Source organism: Podarcis erhardii (genome assembly GCF_964252035.2).
Source record: "Podarcis erhardii genome assembly, chromosome: 9".
Classification (NCBI taxonomy): domain Eukaryota; kingdom Metazoa; phylum Chordata; class Lepidosauria; order Squamata; family Lacertidae; genus Podarcis; species Podarcis erhardii.
Window position 1 is genome coordinate 49178725 of NC_138512.1, and position 18502 is coordinate 49197226.

The 18502-nt window shown below is 41.8% G+C and overlaps 1 protein-coding gene across 5 annotated transcripts in view; it reads right to left on the reverse strand.

Moving 5' to 3' along the window:
• Positions 1-18502, reverse strand: part of JADE1 (jade family PHD finger 1) — a 162746-nt gene that overhangs the window by 91783 nt on the left and 52461 nt on the right. The window contains exon 1 of one of the 5 annotated variants that reach the window (XM_081876106.1): positions 8968-9095. The exons of the other annotated variants lie outside the window; for them this stretch is intronic. The gene's annotated coding sequence lies outside the window, so the exon portion shown is untranslated. Of the gene's footprint in view, positions 1-8967; positions 9096-18502 lie in introns of those variants that run through there. 5 annotated transcript variants of the gene reach the window in all.

Sequence of the window (18502 nt, forward strand, 5' to 3'; positions counted from 1 at the left end):
AGTCCTTAGGTGGTGCAGTGGATTAGTGCGTCTTGTTGTTAATCAGAAGGCTGGTGGTTCAAGCCCGCCCAGAGTCCCTTCCAACTCTACAGTTCTATGATTCTATGATCTGCCTATAGGCATAAACAGGTCTCCACAGAAACAGGAGTAGAAGCGGCTCTGCTGTGTTATATGGTGGATGATTGTGTTATTTTGGACGAAAACCAACATTGCTGAATTACATTAACACTCAGACCTGCCAGTTCTGCTGTTTTACACGTGTTTTACCTCCCTGCCATATATTGTTCCCATCCAGAGGACATCATTAATTTGACAGTGTATGAATGATGACTGTTCACTTTACATGGTTGAAATATGATTCTGATATACCGGTTGTTTATTAAATAGTTTAGTACAACATTTGATTCAGAATATTTTTTTTCTTGTTTTCCTCCTCTAAAAACTAGGTGCGCCTTATGGTCGGCAGTAAATCCACATGGGGCTTTTATGTGACACCACCACCAATGAACAATTCAGAGAGCATCTGAGGGGTTAAAACAGAAGCCTCTGAGACCTTGGGTATACCGTAATATTCATTTTTCTGTACTTTCACAGGGATATTTGTTAACATCTCCTTATAACTGTACAAAACTTATAGGATATTGTGGGTAATTCTTTGGATATAGAGTTGAAGAAGTAATATCACAGTATTATGTAAACAACTCTGTTTCAAGAGAAGGAAAATGTTTGTACTAGCTATTGCTCTCACAAGGAAGATTTCAGATTTTGGAGAGGGAGAAAACCCACCAACAGTTACTACCCTTCTTCTTCATCATTATTTTCCCCATTCTCTTAATTCTAAAACTCATCTCATGAAACAGAAAGTTTGAAGATTCAGGATAAAGGGAATTACTTCTCTACACAGAGCATAGCTAAATTAGGGAATTTGCTCCAAGAAGATGACAACCAACCTGGATGTATTTTTTTAAAGATTAGACAGATTTATGGGGATAAGGCTATCAGAGGCTACTAGCTATGATGTTCTGTTATACCTCACTATGCCTATGCATATCAGCTGTTGGAAATCACAAGTGGGTATTATTTTTATTTATTAAATTTCTATACTGCCATCCACCCAAAGATCACAGGGCAGTTTACAATATAAAAACAAAAATAAGATAGTAACAAACGAACAAAATACCCCCCTCCACACACACACACAAGGTAGAGTGCTGTTGCACTCAAGTCCTGCTTACAGGATTTCTATAGGCATCTTATTAGCCACTGCAACAGGATGTTGAACTAAATGTTAGCTTGACCCATCTGGGCTCTTCCTATTTTCTGTTCATTCTAAGACTAATTCATCAGGTAAAAAAAATAAATCTTATCACTATATCAGCACACTGGGACAAACTTCACCTGATGGAAGTTAGATTTTCTCAAGCTGCCATTAAAGGAATAGGAAGCCTGCTAGAAAACAAGGACACTACAAAAGCTATCGGAATCTGGAATCAAATTTATCTTGCCTTCAAGGGGCATGAGAAAGCTTAGGGGAGCCTCTCCTTTTTTGTATCCAAAGAATATTCCAGCCTGCGTATTTGTCCTCTCTGTTTAGATGGTTAAAATGCTAATTCCCAGCTGCCGGCAGTGTGAAGATCTGTCCAAACAAAACACTCCAGGTGATGCAAGTCTAAAGTTTTCACACCAAGCACTGTTCTTTATCCAGGGAAGAAGGAGCCGCCTGCAACCAGAGTGACATTGACAAACTTCAGAGTACACAAAAGGGCTCCTTTGCAAGCAACGCCAAGCAATTTCAGAAGGAAAGCCAACAGTCTGAACCAGCAGCTCTCTGCTTCGCCCTGTTTTTCGTATATTCTGTCTGGGGGGGGGGGGACCCTTCTGGATAACAACACAGCCACCGTAATCCTGTCATTAGCAGCCACAGAACTGTCACATCAGTAACTCTCAAGTGGGTGTCAGCTACAGCCCTTTACTTCAGCTGCTTGCTTCATTGGGGAGAGTTTTCTTTGACTGCCAGCAAAGGGACCATGTACATTTGTCTGTCATTAATACATACAAGCTCTCCAGAGCACACATAAACAAAACAGTCATGTACACTTTGCTAAATGGGCTGCATTTCTATTTTCTTTTTCTTTTTGTAGCCAGCCCAAACGAAGCCTACGTGAAAAGCCCTGCATACAAAGCAGTGTGGGATAACTTGCTTGTAATCTGTCATGTACGATAGAGCAATTGCCACTCACTTCACTTACCCTATTCCAACACTGGGAAATAGATTATTTTTAGACATGCTTTGTACACAACCTAGCATTCAAACTGGGGACAACCTACACCCCAGTCTCCTGTGGATTATGATGAACATTTTTGAATATAATGGGGAAAGTCCTTCTTTCTTACTATATCATCTTTTGTGTCAATATTAGTGCAAAACAAGCAGAACTTGACTGTTCAGCATCACCAAGTGCTTTTTTATTCTCCACTGCAAAAACATTTTCAGTTGTGACACTTTTTTGATCGCTAGAAAGGATAAAAATGATCCACTGTGAGGTCTCTCACACACCTTGCACTGAGTTTTCTTTTTTATCAGTCATTGTTTCTCTGTGACAGTAGGATGTGTCCCATATCACATTTTTTACCCGTTTCCCCATGAAAATTCTCACTGGAACAAAAAAACTATGTAAGTGTACATATGTAATATTATAACTGAAATCTGAGAAATAAATGATTGTTTATCTGACAGGAAACAGGATAAATGACAACTCTAGATGAAAGAATTTATAAATATAATGTCTTAAGAAACAGAAGAGCAAGCAGAGATGTTGAAAGCATCCAAAGTGAACTTCTGCAAACAAAACATAAGCCTCTTAATGGGTTTATTCTACAGAAAATGTTGTTTTCTTCACTGGAATGCTGAGTGACATCTATAGCAATCCCATTTTCTCATCAACCCTGCTTGGCTTCTGCAGTTTCTTTTTGAAACGTTTAGGCTGCAATCAGGCACACCTCAAGGCTGCTTAAATGCCATCAGCTTCAATAGGATTTAGGAAGGTTGTATACCAGATTTGCAATGCTAAAAGAACTGAATCCTAATCCTCACATCTGCACACCCACTAGTGCTCCCAAGCCTCTCTGTCCAAAGCGACTGCCCACATCATCTGAGAAGACAACCTCAAAATGTCAGTAGTAAAAACACAAAGTCCATATGTACATCTGTACACACCCTTGCACACACCAAAATAGACTATAGGATATTGCAGCCAATTGGGGTTTTTAACAGACCTACAACCAAGGGACTGTCTCCAGCTCTATAGGAGAATCTTTTGCACATGCCCTATTTTAGCCCAAGCAGGGCTGAGGAGATGGCCTGTTGCTCCAGCTGCCAGTTGGTAAAAGCCGGTGCCCTTTTACATTGTGCAGAATTTTAAGCAGCAGTCATCCTTGGAATCAGATGCAGGGAAAAGGCTACATCAAGTGGTTCCTGGGGCAACTCTCCCATGAGAGCCTCTGCAAAGGCTTTCTACAGACATGGTTCCTACCCTAGTCTTCCCCATTATCCAGGTCATCAGAGTCCAAAACCAGGTACATGGCATTTTTCAACAGCAGCCATATACCTATGGAGGCAGTGCTGTGATCTTATCATTGGTGTATGGCAAATAGTACTTGTTGTAGAGTTTGTATTTGACCTAAAGGCTTATTTACACACTAGAGGAGGGCCACTTCTGACAAGCTTGAAAAATAAAATAAAGTCACAAAAACCCCAGTCTCTATACATCTGTTGTGACTTCATTCTTTAAGGCTATTTCCCTCCACCAACTTAAATAAAATCTGTTGAACCTGAAGTACAGGCCGCAAAGGTTTGTGTTGTGGTGGGACAACTTCTACCTACACAGACAAGTGATTTCAAGTTGTTGCAGGGTCAATATTCTGGGTCACTCACAGGTCACTTGTGTTTGCATATAACTCTTGCACTTTACTCACTCCTGCATAGCAAAACTAAAAACCCACTATGGTCTACATGATTTGTTATTCCCAGATGACAGAGAGGTGATCTTGCTACAGACGATTGACTGTCTTCACCTTCTGATTCACACTATGAAGATGTAAAGAAATCAGAGGCTGAAATTAGTCAATTTGTTGATTCCCAGGATAATAAATGGTGTAAACAGAACATTTCTAAAATAATATATCTCACTCATTAATAAATTCCATTTTTAATGTAGGGATGTGTAGAACCCAATGCTCTCTTGTTAATTTTCTTAGAGCAAGTTCACTTTTTAATTGTATGGTAAGAGCCACAAATTCCTACTAGGCCCTTAAATTGTACTACTACTTTGTTCAGATGTTACTGTAATTGCAAGAAACCAGGAACAAGGGAGATTTGAACACATGCAATATACCTTGGGTTACAGAAGCTTCAGGTTACAGACGCTTCAGGTTACAGACTCCGCTAACCCAGAAATAGTACCTCGGGTTAAGAACTTTGCTTCAGGATGAGAACAGAAATCGTGCTCCGGCGGCGCGGCGGCAGCAGGAGGCCCCATTAGCTAAAGTGGTACCCCAGGTTAAGAACAGTTTCAGGTTAAGAACTGACCTCCAGAACAAATTAAGTTCTTAACTCGAGGTACCACTGTAATAATTAAGAATAAGCCAAAATAGACATGACAGATAAAGCATTTGCACATATAAATGCCCCATGTGTGCTATACCATATAAAACACATGTACAATGAAAGTCAGCCCATTCACATGTAGGCGTTCTCGGGGAAGCAGGCCACTTTCCTTGGATACTCAATCATCAGCTTGCTAACTGGGCAGCAACTCTTCATCCAGGCTTTTAGCGGAGGCTGAGACACTGTGCCTGCTGTTATTTATCACCTGCCACATATCTAGGTTTTTGGTAACCTTAGCGGATGTTTTATACTATGCATTTATTGATGTTATTGTTTATGAATGTCTGGTTTTTTGTTCTTTGTGTGGCTATTCCCTCCCCCCCACAGGTGGAATAAATGAAGACAACGGACACAGAGTTTTAGGTTAATGGGCGAAAATGGCCACAACTTTATTGATTACAGGAAAGAAGGGTATTGGCTTTAGGCATTGGCCCTAACCGACTATCCGGTCTGACCGGGAAGGGTTAAACACCAACAGGGGGAGCCACCCGAGATGCATATCCCTAGGCGCTCCCCGAGGGGTTACCGCTCGGGGGCGCGCTTTAGGCCCTAGCCTCCGTAGGTTTCGGACGAGGCGTCGCCCCTCGGAGTCCTTTAACGAACTACCCTTCAAGCATTGGGGGAGGTGATGGCGTTCCTCCCCCCCAACCTCATCTGCATGATAATACCCCGGCCAATGCCTACCGCCAAAACCGAGGGAGTTGTGACGATTTGCTACGAGGTAGGCGAAAAAACCAAGTGGCTCACAAAACCAGCCAATTAGCCAAATGGAAAAACTCCTACCAGGCCCCTTGCGGCGACCAGCCGAAGCCCATAGCAAGGTCAGTGGCAAAACCTAAAGGGCGGGTGGGTGGGAAACCACGTCGTCTCCAGGGAAGAAAGGGGGCGAGCCAGGGGCTGCCCTGACCTTAAGTGGCCCTACAAAGGCCCGCCCCTGCCGCCAGCCGATTGGCTGGCGCCACAGGGTATGCTAATTGGGGGAATCCCTGTCTCCCGCGAGGCTGACGCCAGCCTCGCGAGAGCGAGTGTGGGCGGGGTCGTGATCCCACAACCCCCCCTCCTCCTGAAGATCGGAAGGGGCATTCTTTAACCAACCAAGCCTTATGCATACATACACTCGTACTAACACATACACCACAAAGCCAAGTTAAGTATCAGAATAAGTACATATAGAATATATTATCATACAAAATGTTTGTAAATATTCCCTCACAAAAATAGGGCAATAGATTTATTATAAGCTATACGATCTTCAGATGCAGCTGATAGCTTTTCCATCTCTATAGCCTGTTTAACCAACTTGCTGGTTCTAGAGTTTTACTTAAAGGAAGGGCCTTACTAAAGATGATTCATATATTTTTATGTTTAACCTGTCCAGGAATCATTTTGACAAAGGGTGCACCTATCAGTTTATTAAGTAAGTAAGCAAGCAAGCAAGCAAGCAAGCACACACAAACCAGCTGTGCATTTTGTATGAGATGGAGCAGACATCAGACTCTTATGCAGGAAAGAGCCTTATTTTTGTCCACCTTAAGAGTTTTGGCTCTATGAACTGCCTTTCTAGAACAGATGGTCTAGCCATGCCAGCAAAGTGTCTACCAAAGTGGCCAGGCAGATACCTCTGAATAAAAGTTCCCTAGCAGGACATGGCAGTGAGGGCCACCACCAGTTCTGCATCCATTGCACCTCATAACACTAAGGTTCTTTTTAGCTCTCATCACTAACAGCTGTTGATACTTACTCCTTGCTATTAAAGTAATGTATGAACCAGTCCATAGTTCAACCTGTGAGCAAGGCTTGCCTCTTCTAGGTACTGACTGGATATTTATTATCTTGAAATCAGGCCTTTTATGAGTTGAAACATTCCAGAGCAAAAGTACTGGGCTGTCTTATTCAAAATACTTTTATTGTGTTCTCTCAGTAACAAACTGAGTGTATTCTCTGCAGAATGTAGCCAATAATATGCTGACCCCATTGAAGTAAATTAGAACTTTGTTATGGCTTCACGAGAGACATGATTTTATCCATTAGTCCAAGTTCATTCTAACCCATTTTCTAAGGAGAGGTGTAGCAGTAGATTATTTATGTTCCTTAGGACAACTGAGAAGGAATTTAGCTGTGGATATGAATCATTTGTGGTCATAAAGAATAGATAGCTAATAAGAAGAATGTGGTGTAAAGATAAGGAAGCAAATTAGCAATGTAATTAAGAGATAATTAGAAGAGAGCCAGGGTGACCCAATAGATACAGAGCTGGACCTGGATTTAATCTCAGCTCTTCCATGTATTCACTGGATAGCTTTGTGTGTTTATTATCTCACAGTTTCCGCTCCCAATGGGCACAATATCAATATCAGCGACCTAACCACACAGGACTGTGAGTGGAAGCGATAAATAACGATGCCATATTGAGGGTCAAACAAGAGGTGAAGTGTCATGTCATGACCTCAAACAGAAGCATGTGGCTCAGCAAGGCAGTCCAGGGTTGCAGCACATTAGAGAGTTCCAAGCTGGCAGCTTACTCCAAAAAAAGCTAGAGGCTGTCTGTGAGTTTATATAACTCTTTAGTCCAAACTACCCCTGTGGCTTCTTAAAGGGACTGGCCTGGAGGCAAACAGTTTGTGCCTCTCATGGCTTCCTGCTCAGCTTTGGGCAGACATGGAGCAGGAGATCCTTGAATGCTCCAAGGAATTGGGCTTGGGGTGGTGATGGCTGTGAAGGCCCTGAGTCAGTAGAAACCATAAGAAGTTAAAAACAGACAACAATTAATCAAAGTCACTCTCAGTAACCAAACGGTGGGGAAATAACTGTTTTCAACTCTCCCCCCCCCCCACGCCTCATAGCTGTGTGTGTGTGTGTGTGTGTGTGTGTGTGTGTGATTTGAGGGAGTTGTGGCAGGAAAGAAGAGATAAACCCTCTCATTGCACTGCAATTCTGATAACAATCACACACAGATCCCGATGACTGCAATTAATTTAAGAGAAACGAGAGTTATGGTTGCAAGCTACACATTAAACCAGCCTTCCCTCCAGATGTTTCAGACTATGATGCCCATCAGTTTGAGACAGCTTGACCAATGGTCAGGGATGATGAGAGCTGTGATCCAAAATGTCTGGAGGCAATGAGTGTAGTTCATGAATAGCTAACCTGTGGTCCTCCATATGTTGGACTTGCAGCTCCACCATCCCTGATCACTGGACACAATGAATGGCTCCAATGGGGGCTGATCAAAGTAGTAGTTCAACACCCAGATGTTTCTGTAGCTCTAATCCCTTTTGCCATGCTCAGGAGGGCACTGTAACAACCACAGCACAAGCACTCTTGGTACCACCACCCTTACATATTTCAGCTTTTTATGATCGGGGTCTAAATATAGTAACCTTTTGCCTATTTTATTAACCTGAAAGCTGTGATCCTACTGAGACTGTAATGTGTAAAAAGCCTATTGAAGTTTACTGGTAAGAACATGGCCTGATTTCACACAGGCTCTGTGCAGCAAAGCCTTTTTACGTGAAGCATTAGCTAATATGCAAATATTAACGTTAATGCACCAAAACAAGGCTTAATTTCTGTCAAAAGCCATAGTGTTGTTTTAGCTAATAAGTGAGATATTTCTTGTTTGATTGAAACAGTAGATGGAATGGGTATGCATTAGCATATCACCTAACAATTGACATAATGAGCAAAGAAGTATGTTTTCTGTTCTCCTTCCCAGGCTGCAGAGTACTCACTAAAGCAAATATTCAGCTAGAGTTTAATTTCTCTCTGAAGAAAATAAGAGATTATAAACAATTAGAAAAAAAAATAGTGGTAATTACTGGCGTTAATTTAAATACTTTGCTACTAACATTTATTCCTGTGAATGTGCTTCAGATTTACATGATAAGAGGAAAGAAATTACCTTTTTTATTTCTCAGTTCTTTGTTTTTATATATGGATTTGTTTGAGCAATTCACATGGGAGATTAGTCTACTTCAGAGACAAAGGGCCTAATTCTAGACTCCTTTTTCAAGGAGTGTCTTGCCAGAGAGTCACTTTGCCACATAATCCCTCCCAAGAGCTGCATCTTGAAAACTTTCATGCCATATACACCAAGGGTGAGATAGAACTCAGGCTTGCGGGATCTATTTTGATTTTCATTAAAACCCCAAGATTCACAAACCAGATGCAAAAGTCATGCACCTAAAGAATTCTAAGTCCAGAATGTGTGAATGATGCTACCCTATAAAAGTGCCTTTGCAGACACATCCAAATTAGCCAACAGTTCTCATGAGATTCAGCACTTACTGAGCTCTGCCTACCAAAGGCTGGTGATCTGCTCCATCACCAATATTCTCCACTGCCATTGGGACATGTTGCCTGTCGCTTGGATCTCCCTTAAAGCATCAGGTCTTCTTGTCCTTCCTTTACCTCTTCTCTTCCCAACCTCAGAAGCACCTATACTGAGGTAGCACTGGGAAGATAATCACCTGCTGCAGCTAAACTATCACTACTATAAGTAATAACTACCAACAGCTGCCACGTGGCAAGACATGTTCTGCCACGAATAGCTCAGCCGCTTTTTTTCTAATGGTAAAGCTAGGCACAGAAAACTATGTCTTTATCACACTGAAACACCAGAATTTATTACCATCCAAGTACTACGGCCCATGAAATTGCTTTTCAGGTTATATTCATTATGTTCCATTTTCAATCTGTAACCTCATAGATTTGTGTAAAAGGGAACACAAACTATTTCCCAGGACAATTTAACAGGCAAACTGATCCCTATCAGCACAAAGTGAGATGGTAATGCTTTGATACCATAACCACGAAAGCAGAACTAACTTTTAGAGTGGATGCTGAACTATCAAGGGGAGGGGTCATGTTTTCAAGCTGCAGTGACAAGCCAAATTAAGTTGTATTTTAAAATACTCTGGCCTGGCCAGATATCCATTAATTTAAGGGGTCACACAAATTGAAACTCCCTCGCTCCAGAATGTCACAAGCGGCAGAATACAATGGATGATAGACGGTAATGCTACTGGTAGCACAACAGAGAACTTTTCATTTCACAATACCATGTGGGGCACCCTTTACACCTGATGCTCAGTATAACTGAAAGGGCAGCACAAACCTTATAAATCCTCATCTTCCTTCTCAATGAAGTGCTGTTCTTCCTGTTGCTGATGCTGGCAATGTCACCAGCTAGCATTATTACAGGAAATGTTGTTTGTCATTTTGTGTGTCATTTATTCTGATACACAATGTACAGTTAAAACACAATATGTGGCACATTGCTGCATGGCGCATACAAAGGGACTGATATTCACCCAGTTAAAGAAAAACTCAGTAGAAAACAGTGTGCAAAACTTCAGTAGCTTCAATTTATTTAAAGCATTAACTTATTGGAATTATAATGGAAAGAGAGCATTGTGCAAATGACAAAACTACTGTCACTAGAAGACACTGCCCAGACCCTTGACAGAATCAAATTGAGGCCTCTTTTTCGGGGGACAATGCAATGTACTTTGTGGTAATCTTTATTCCTGAGCACTTGTGAGCTGTGTCAAGTTGCCACTGCTTTGATTGCCAAAATTCTGGCACCAAGATTTAACCATGAAATAGCAGCATAAAGAATTCAGCAGATGCTCAGAGGCAGTCAAATCTTGGTGCCAGAATTTCCACCAGGGAAAAGCAGCATATAAAAGGAAAACAATGGAAAAGCAAAATATAAAATATAAAAACTCAACTCAACCTACTCCCAAAGGAGAAAAAGTATTTACAGTAGAACTTCTACAGTACTTACAACTGCCTCCACTTGCGGATGTTCCAAGTTGCGACTATGTGGCAAACCCACCGGTTACTTCTGAGTTTGCCACCGTTCGCACATGCGCAGGAGTGGCGATCTCTGTTCGCGCACACGCAGAAGCGAGAAATCACTGCCTGCGCACAACGGCGCCTCTCCCAGCAACCTGTTTCGCCCTAAGGATGGGCCTCCAGAATGGATTGTGGTCATGAGTAAAGGTTCCACTGTATAAGAAAATATCTAAGAACGAAATACATTTGGATCCACCCACTTTTGCCTCTTGCCCAGCCTCCCCACACACCCGGAAAAGATGGTCCCCAAAATGAATGTAGTGGAGAGAAGTTTCCCCACTGATGTAAAGTCAAAGTAGTTTGACTGCCTTTTTTTTTTTAAAGTGGGGGGCATTCAAACTACTTTACATTAAAGGTAATGTCATGCTTGTCCATAGCGATGTCATACTTGCCAGAGTGTAACTCACACCAAATACATTCCTTCCAGTAGCACCTTAAAGACCAACTAAGTTAGTTCTAGGTATGAGCTTTCGTGTGCATGCACACTTCTTCAGATACACTGAAACAGAAGTCACCAGACCCTTCTATATAGTGAGAAGGTGGGGAGGGGTATTACTCAGAAGGGTGGTGGGAATGGGTGATTGGCAGATAGCTGTGATGAGCCTGTTGACGACTCTTAACGACTGCAATAGGTCTTACAGGAAAAAGCAAGGGGTGAGAAGGTGAAAAATGGCTTTGTCATGTATAATGAGATAAGAATCCAATGTCTTTGTTCAGACCAGGTCTCTCCATGGTTTTAAGTTTGGTAATAAGTTGCAATTCAGCAGCTTCTCTTTCCAGTCTATTTCTGAAATTCCTTTGTAATAGAACAGCTACTTTGAGATCTTGTATAGAATGTCCTGGGAGATTGAAGTGTTCTCCTACTGGTTTCTGTCTTGTGATTCCTGATGTCAGATTTATGTCTGTTTATTCTTTGGCGTAAGGTTTGGCCTGTTTGTCCAATATAGAGAGCTGAAGGACACTGTTGGCATTTGATGGCATACACAATGTTAGACGATGAGCAATTAAATAGCCCCGAGGTGGTATGTGTGATGTTGTTGGGGCCAGTAATGGTGTTGTCTGGGTGTATGTGGCAGCAAAGTTGGTATCTGGGTTTATTGCAGGCTCTGGTGCCAGTGTCCGTGTTAAGTCTGGTTGTAGTATTATTGTGGGTTAGGAGTTGTTTAAGATTGGGTGGCTGTCTGTAGGCAATGAAAGGTCTTCCTCCCAGAGCTTGAGAAAGAGAACTGTCATTGTCCAGGAGAGGTTGTAGATCTCTGATGATGCGTTGTACTGTTTTAACTTGGGAGCTGTATGTGATGACTAGAGGTGTTCTGTTATTTTCTTTTTTGGGTCTAGAACTAACTTAGTTGGTCTTTAAGGTGCTACTGGAAGGAATTTTTTTATTTTGTTTTGACTATGGCAGACCAACACGGCTACCCATCTGTAACTGGAACTATGGAAGGCACCACATTGAGCCGCATGAAATGGAAGTCCATCAACCTCACCAAGAAACTTGCACAGGTACAGACTGATATCTTCTTTCTTACTAAATGCAAGAACCTGGACATTATACCCAAGGGTCTCATCCAGGAAGAAGTGGAATCACTAAATGAGGGTCCACAGGTACTGACTGTCGAAGAGCTGGAGGAACTAATCAGATCAAGCTCAGAATGTGAGCATGAGGATGGAGCATGAGGCAGCAAGCTGGAACCTGCAGAAATTTTATCAACTCTTCCAAGTAATAAAGAAGGCAAATGATCTGACTGCATAATTTGACCCAACCATGGAACGCTGCTTCAAGATCATCCATGGAATTACAGACACTCTGAGACCATGCAAGGAAATTTTTGATAAGCTCAAGAGACAATAGCAACAGTTGACCCAATCACCATGTTCCTCACAAAGGAACCACCACCAGTAGCAGCAGCAGCACATGTGCCCAGGCAACCCACCTCTGGATCTGAACCAGTCAAGCACTTCTTTTGGCTACCAATCAACCCCTGTGGTCCTCATATCTTCTGTATCAGCAGCCAGTGAGAGAGAGGAGGAGAAATCCTAAGAGGAAGACTGGAAGCCTCATTTGTCCCACACAGTTCAGTGATTAAATATTTAAAAATCCAGTGTTTTTTCCAGTTTTCTAAAGGGTGTTCTGGCTTTACACAGCAAGCCTTCCCAGGGGCTTGATCCCAGCAATGCATACTGTTGATATATGTGAATTGCAGGACTGAATGTTAATAATCTTTTATTGTATATTGATGTTTAGAATTACTGTACATAACACATTTTCTGGATATAAAGCAATTATTTATTTTTATTTTTGAAAATACTATCCAAAGCTATTATACATTCTCTTCAAATTAGAAGGAGGGCAAGCTTTCTGTGAAGGTCATATTAGAAAACAGCAGCTATGTATAACATGGTCACAGAAAAGGAATGCCAAACCAGAGAGAGCACAGCACGATAAATGATGTGCAGGAGAAAATACAGGAGGGCTAACCATTTTGAGAGAGCAGTGAAGTAGAATACTAATTTTAGAACAAAACTCAAAACCAAAGCCAAGATCCTGTCATTAAAAGAACTGTGCATGTCGCAGAACAAAACATTAAGACGTAGAAGAATCAGCTAGCTTGGGGTGTATCCACATATATGTTAATTCAAAAGCCAAGCTACTATAGAAGTGTACTCAATGCCAATGTAGATTAAAAAAAATCTCTGAAGAACTCAGCTCAGTTCCATATATTTCCACACATTTGGGGAAGAAACTGTACACTACTGATTGGTTGAAACAATGCTGTCAAAATAATAATATTAAATGATTCTGCTGTTTAAAAGGTAGGAGGGGAGAATGGGTATTTGAAGTGCAATCCTAACCATGTTTACTTAGAAGCCCCAATAGATTCAGTATGCAGCCTTGGAGATTTAGTTTGGAAATATAATGTGACCTGCATACTGTACTGTGCACATATTGGGGTGTCAATAGTGCTTCTGAATCAACAAATTGGCCCTCCATATGAAACTAACTGGGAGGGCTAGAGTTAGTAAAAATGCAAGGTGAACACTGAGTATTTTCTATTCTTGATGAAGAGGCAATGGTCAAACAGGGAATGATCGTCACTCATGCATAGAGCATCTACTCTGCATGCAGGTCGCAGATTCAGTCCAAAGCATCTCCTGTTAGGGCTGGAAATGTCCTCTGCATGAAAACTTGGAAAGCTGCTATCAGACAGTGCTGACAGTACTGAGGTATGACCCAGCTCGGTATAAAGCAGCTTCCTATGTGCCTAATATATGACAAAAGGGCTCACTCATTTCCCTGGATGGAATTAGTGATTGGGGACCAGACTGCATATTTTGCCAAGAAGCCAGTGATTTCAATTTTTGAATACTTAATGCAGTGCAGTGAGTCTGTTAATTTCCTTTGGAAAGCATCAAGAGTGTGTGAACATCTAACCATTCCTCTTCTTCCCCGTTACCCAATCTCTCTCTCTCTCAGTACACACACACACACACACACACACACACACACACACACAAAGAGGTTACTATTTGCTCTGTGTTTTGAAAAATAGATTTGCCTGTATTTTCCCCTGGCACAGCAAACAGCACTTGATGAGGTTACCTATATCTGAAAAAACGGCATGAGAAAATGATTAGAACATCCCCATACCACTCTTCCAAGCAAATTTGCAACACCACCTTGCATGAGTGTACCAATTGCTTCACTTTCCCTGTGAATGGAAGCACATATTGTAGCCATCCTCCTCACAAAACAGGTATACAATAAGTCTGGAATCCCAGTGAAGTTTTGGAGGTCCATTACTGTGTGCAGTTATTGTCAGTTTGCATTTCTTAGTACAGAAAGTATTGATCTGATGTGTAGAGATCTTTCCTGTTCTACTTAATTCAAGAGGGTTCTGGAAGCTTCTCTGTGTGAAAGAAACAAGCAGAAGGTTCATGATGTTTGGGTTATTCCTTCAGAGAAGCTGAGTATAGCTGGCTTAAACTGGTTTTGTTATCTTTTCTGTCAAGTCATGCTGACTTTAAAAGGCCAGAAGGAGCCTGGGTTTCACTTTCTATCTCTTTTCCTTCTGGTGTGGTGTTTTGTACATAGTATGCTTAGTGTTAAGATTTAAACATATTATAAGTTATTTTAAATTTAAGTAAAGTCTGCTGCAACTGGATTTCTTATGGACAGAGCCAATCCTGAATGTATTGGATTTGTGACCATTATGCTCATTTGCCTTCATTAGCAATAAAGCTCTGCTGGATGAAATATTAATTGCCTCTGATCTATTTTTTGGGAATCCTGCAACGTGTTTAAGTTTTTACTCTGCTAACTATACACTGGAATCTACTCTGGATCAATATTGAGTAGAATCTCATGAAAGTTACAATGGCTAGATAGCCAGTCCATGGTCAACATTCAAGGAAGTTGTAGCATGAAGCAAGAACAAAGGCAGAAAGGAAGAATGGAACTGAAGACAAGAGAGTTGGGTCAGGGAAAGCTTATAGTATGGTTACCAGACGTCCCCATTTCTGGGGACAGTCCCCGGATTTACAAATTTGTCCCCGGACAAAAAATCTGTCCCCGGAATGTCCCCAGATTTCATTTAACATCCCCGGGGTTATATTTTAAGCGTTGTAGATTTATTAGTAGGGAATGAATGTTGCATGATTGGTTCAATGACACAAGACACATTATATGGGGATTTCCGGTGAGGAAAAATGGCGGGCGCCACGGCAGCGAGCAGCTCCTGAAACCAGCCAGAGCCAACTGCACTACCAAGCTGGCTCCGGGCTACTGAGACTGCTGCTGCCGCTGCTGAGGGGAAACCGGAGACGCCCGGCGCATCAACTGGGGGAACCACTGACACACACATCCCACAACCCAAATCGACCTGGCCAATTGCCCAACAGTGCTCCGGGGCCAGGAAAACCCTGGCGCTGACGCAGGGAGGAGGAGGAGAGAAGGAGAAGGAAGAGAGAGAAAGAGGAAGGATAAAAAAGAGGGGAGCCCTGACCTTGATGCGCCGCTGCCGCAGCCGCTGCTAAGGAGGAGAGGTAGGAGAGCACCGGGAGGGCAAGGACACGTGGCCAAGCCCAGGCCCGAGCCGAGCCTACTTCACGGCGGATGCCACTCCAAGAGAGGAAGGTCAGAGGAAAGCCACACAACAGAGGAGACCACAGAAGATATTTCTTGAATATTATTTTTAATAACTCCCCCCCTTTAAAAAAAAAGTGTCCCCGGAATCGTTGAAAAAAAATCTGGTAACCTTAGTTTATAAGCACTTTCTGTGCAGTTGGAGGAGAAGTTCTAATCCAGAAAGCTTTTATAAGGCTATCAAAGCCAACTCTCTGGATACACAGTTACATAGACAAGGAGAGCATTAAAAAGTGAATCTGAAATATGGTTTGCATGCTATTTTTATTATTATTCTGACTACATAATTGCAACACACAGACTCTAACAAAAACTATCCTAGGCTTTAACTTACTGTTAAAAAAATTACTAATGAAAAACATATGCAGAGAAGAAAAATATTGCCAGAACAAAACACCAGAGATGATATAAACCATCATTATAATTCCTTGCAATGCCAAGAATAAAAACATTTATTAAATCGCCTCATTGCTTAGAAAATATGTTTATTTTGTTCTCTCTCCCTGTGAGAATTTTAGGATATGTGTTCATTGCTCAATGGGGGATGTTCAGACCACACTCCTTTATGAATGCACTGAACACAGGACTGAGGAGCAGGATTGCACCTGCTAGTCAAGACACAACACATCTACTGGTCACATTCCCTGGTGGCCGGATGTTCAGTGTCCTTGTGAAGGGGGGCTTTATGCAGATGTTCATTATGTATGGCTCCTCCACATATGAAGCAGTTTGCCGTTTGCAAAGGAAGAGATGGGTGTCTGAAAGAGCTTGGACATGAAGGGGACAAACACAGAACACCATAGGCTTAAATTTGATAGAGCACCAAGAACCCCAGGGCTAGAGCTTAACTTACAAGTATGATTTACTGCGGTATCCTGAATTGTGTTAGAGAACAAGCATTTTATTTTAACGAGCAAACTAGATAAACCCCAAATGCTTACACTGAACTCCTTGATCATCATGGGCTTTGCTCCAATTAAGCTCATATATACTTCTGATGTCAGGTGCTCAGCTGGTATACAGCAAGATGACAAGAAGTTTATCAAACCTTGTGGGGAACTAACTTTACACTATAGCATACAAGGCATGAGAAAGGAGCATTAGCCTTCCCCAAAATAAAGTCTAGGGCTGCCACTTCTTCTTTTAACTGACCTTTCACTGCCATGCCTTTCCTTCTCTAAGGCAGAAAAATTTGGAGATAAGTAGTGGGGAAAGATTCATTTGCCCAAGGCCAGCTGGCTCAACTACAGTTTTGTTCTATTTAAGAACATCACAAGTCACTTTGCTGAATCAGATTAGGGTCCATCTAGTCCAGCATTCTGTCTGCAACAGGGACACACAAATACAGGCAACAATTCACCGTTGCATATAAGCTTTGGAGGGATTAGCCATCTTGGTCTGTTGCAGCTGAAAAGCAATCGTCTTTGCAATAATGTACACCTAACCACATAGCTAAAGCACACAATTTACAATATTGTCTATATTAACCTGCAAAGTGGTGATGAAAACTTTATCATACCTTTGCATCAGGACATAAATCCAGTGAAAACATTCTAACACTTGACAAAACAATACAGATTACTAGCCTACCGAGTGAGTCTAAGCACATTGTGGTAAGTGACTGCTTGAGAAAGGGTTGCTGGCTTATTGCCTCTGAACATATTTGGAAACCTTTTGTCTATTACAACCAATGGTGGCTGGTGCCCATTGGAACTGGTAGAGCAGAAGGCAGGTGGTATAAGAGACACTGGCAGGCAGGGCAAACTAATTTTGTCACCATCCTCCTTGCTGAATTCTACAAGGCCAATGATGAGATTTAGGAGGAGAAAACTGATACTCTGTACCACCCCTTGGTTTAGTTTTAAGAAGTCATATAGGTGAAGGTTGTCAGAGGTCATACTGAGGTTGGTGAGGCAGTGACCGATTTGCCTAAATGGCCCCATTTGCCTTAATATGATTAATAGACATTGATAAGTAGTGGGGGAGGAGGGGCCAATGGATGTTCAGCAAACTACAAAACCAGGCAGAAAGCAGGTCAATAAACAAGGAGGCCACCTACATTTCACATGATGAAAAGGACATCAGAATAGTAGGAAGTGATGACTCCTAAAACTAACATGGAAATTTAGAGGCCAAGGCAAGGCTCCGGGGCTGTATCAGACTCCCTGGGGTCCTCAACACAGCCTATGGCATCCCTACTGCATTCCATGGTATTCAATCATTTTAAAGTCCAAGAAGCAACAAATGGCACATTTGAAGTGTTGAAGTGGCCCCAGCCTGCCATTTAAATCACCTCATGTGCCTTAGGCAGGCTTGCAGCAAGCAAACTTTCTGGGCACTGGGGAGGCAAGACAGAGAATCAAGTTAGAAGGGCTACACAAGAGGATAAACATGACAAAGGAAGGAAAGTCCAAAACGATGTAAACAAAAGACTTAAAGAGGATTCCAAGGCATACCGTGCAAGTATTTTCTTCAAAAAAATGTTTAAAGATTAACAACTAAATCAAATTACCTAGACATGTGGATTTGTAATTTTAAGTCATTTCCATGGACGAGAGCTTTGTTAGAAAAACACTGGGGTATTTTCAATAAAGCTGTACCATTTTGGAAATTTTCCTGGTTTTAGAAGTGAAGCAAGGAGACTTTGAAATAACTTTGCGGAACTGCCTATTTTGTTTGCCCATCGTGAGATGTAGGCCTTCAGTCTTCACCATCACCTTGGAACATATAACCATTACACAATGTATTCTGATGCTCGAGTGCAAATTATGGGGAGACCTAGGTTCACATTTCAACTTAGTGAAGCTCACTGGGTGTCCTTGGGTATCTCACTG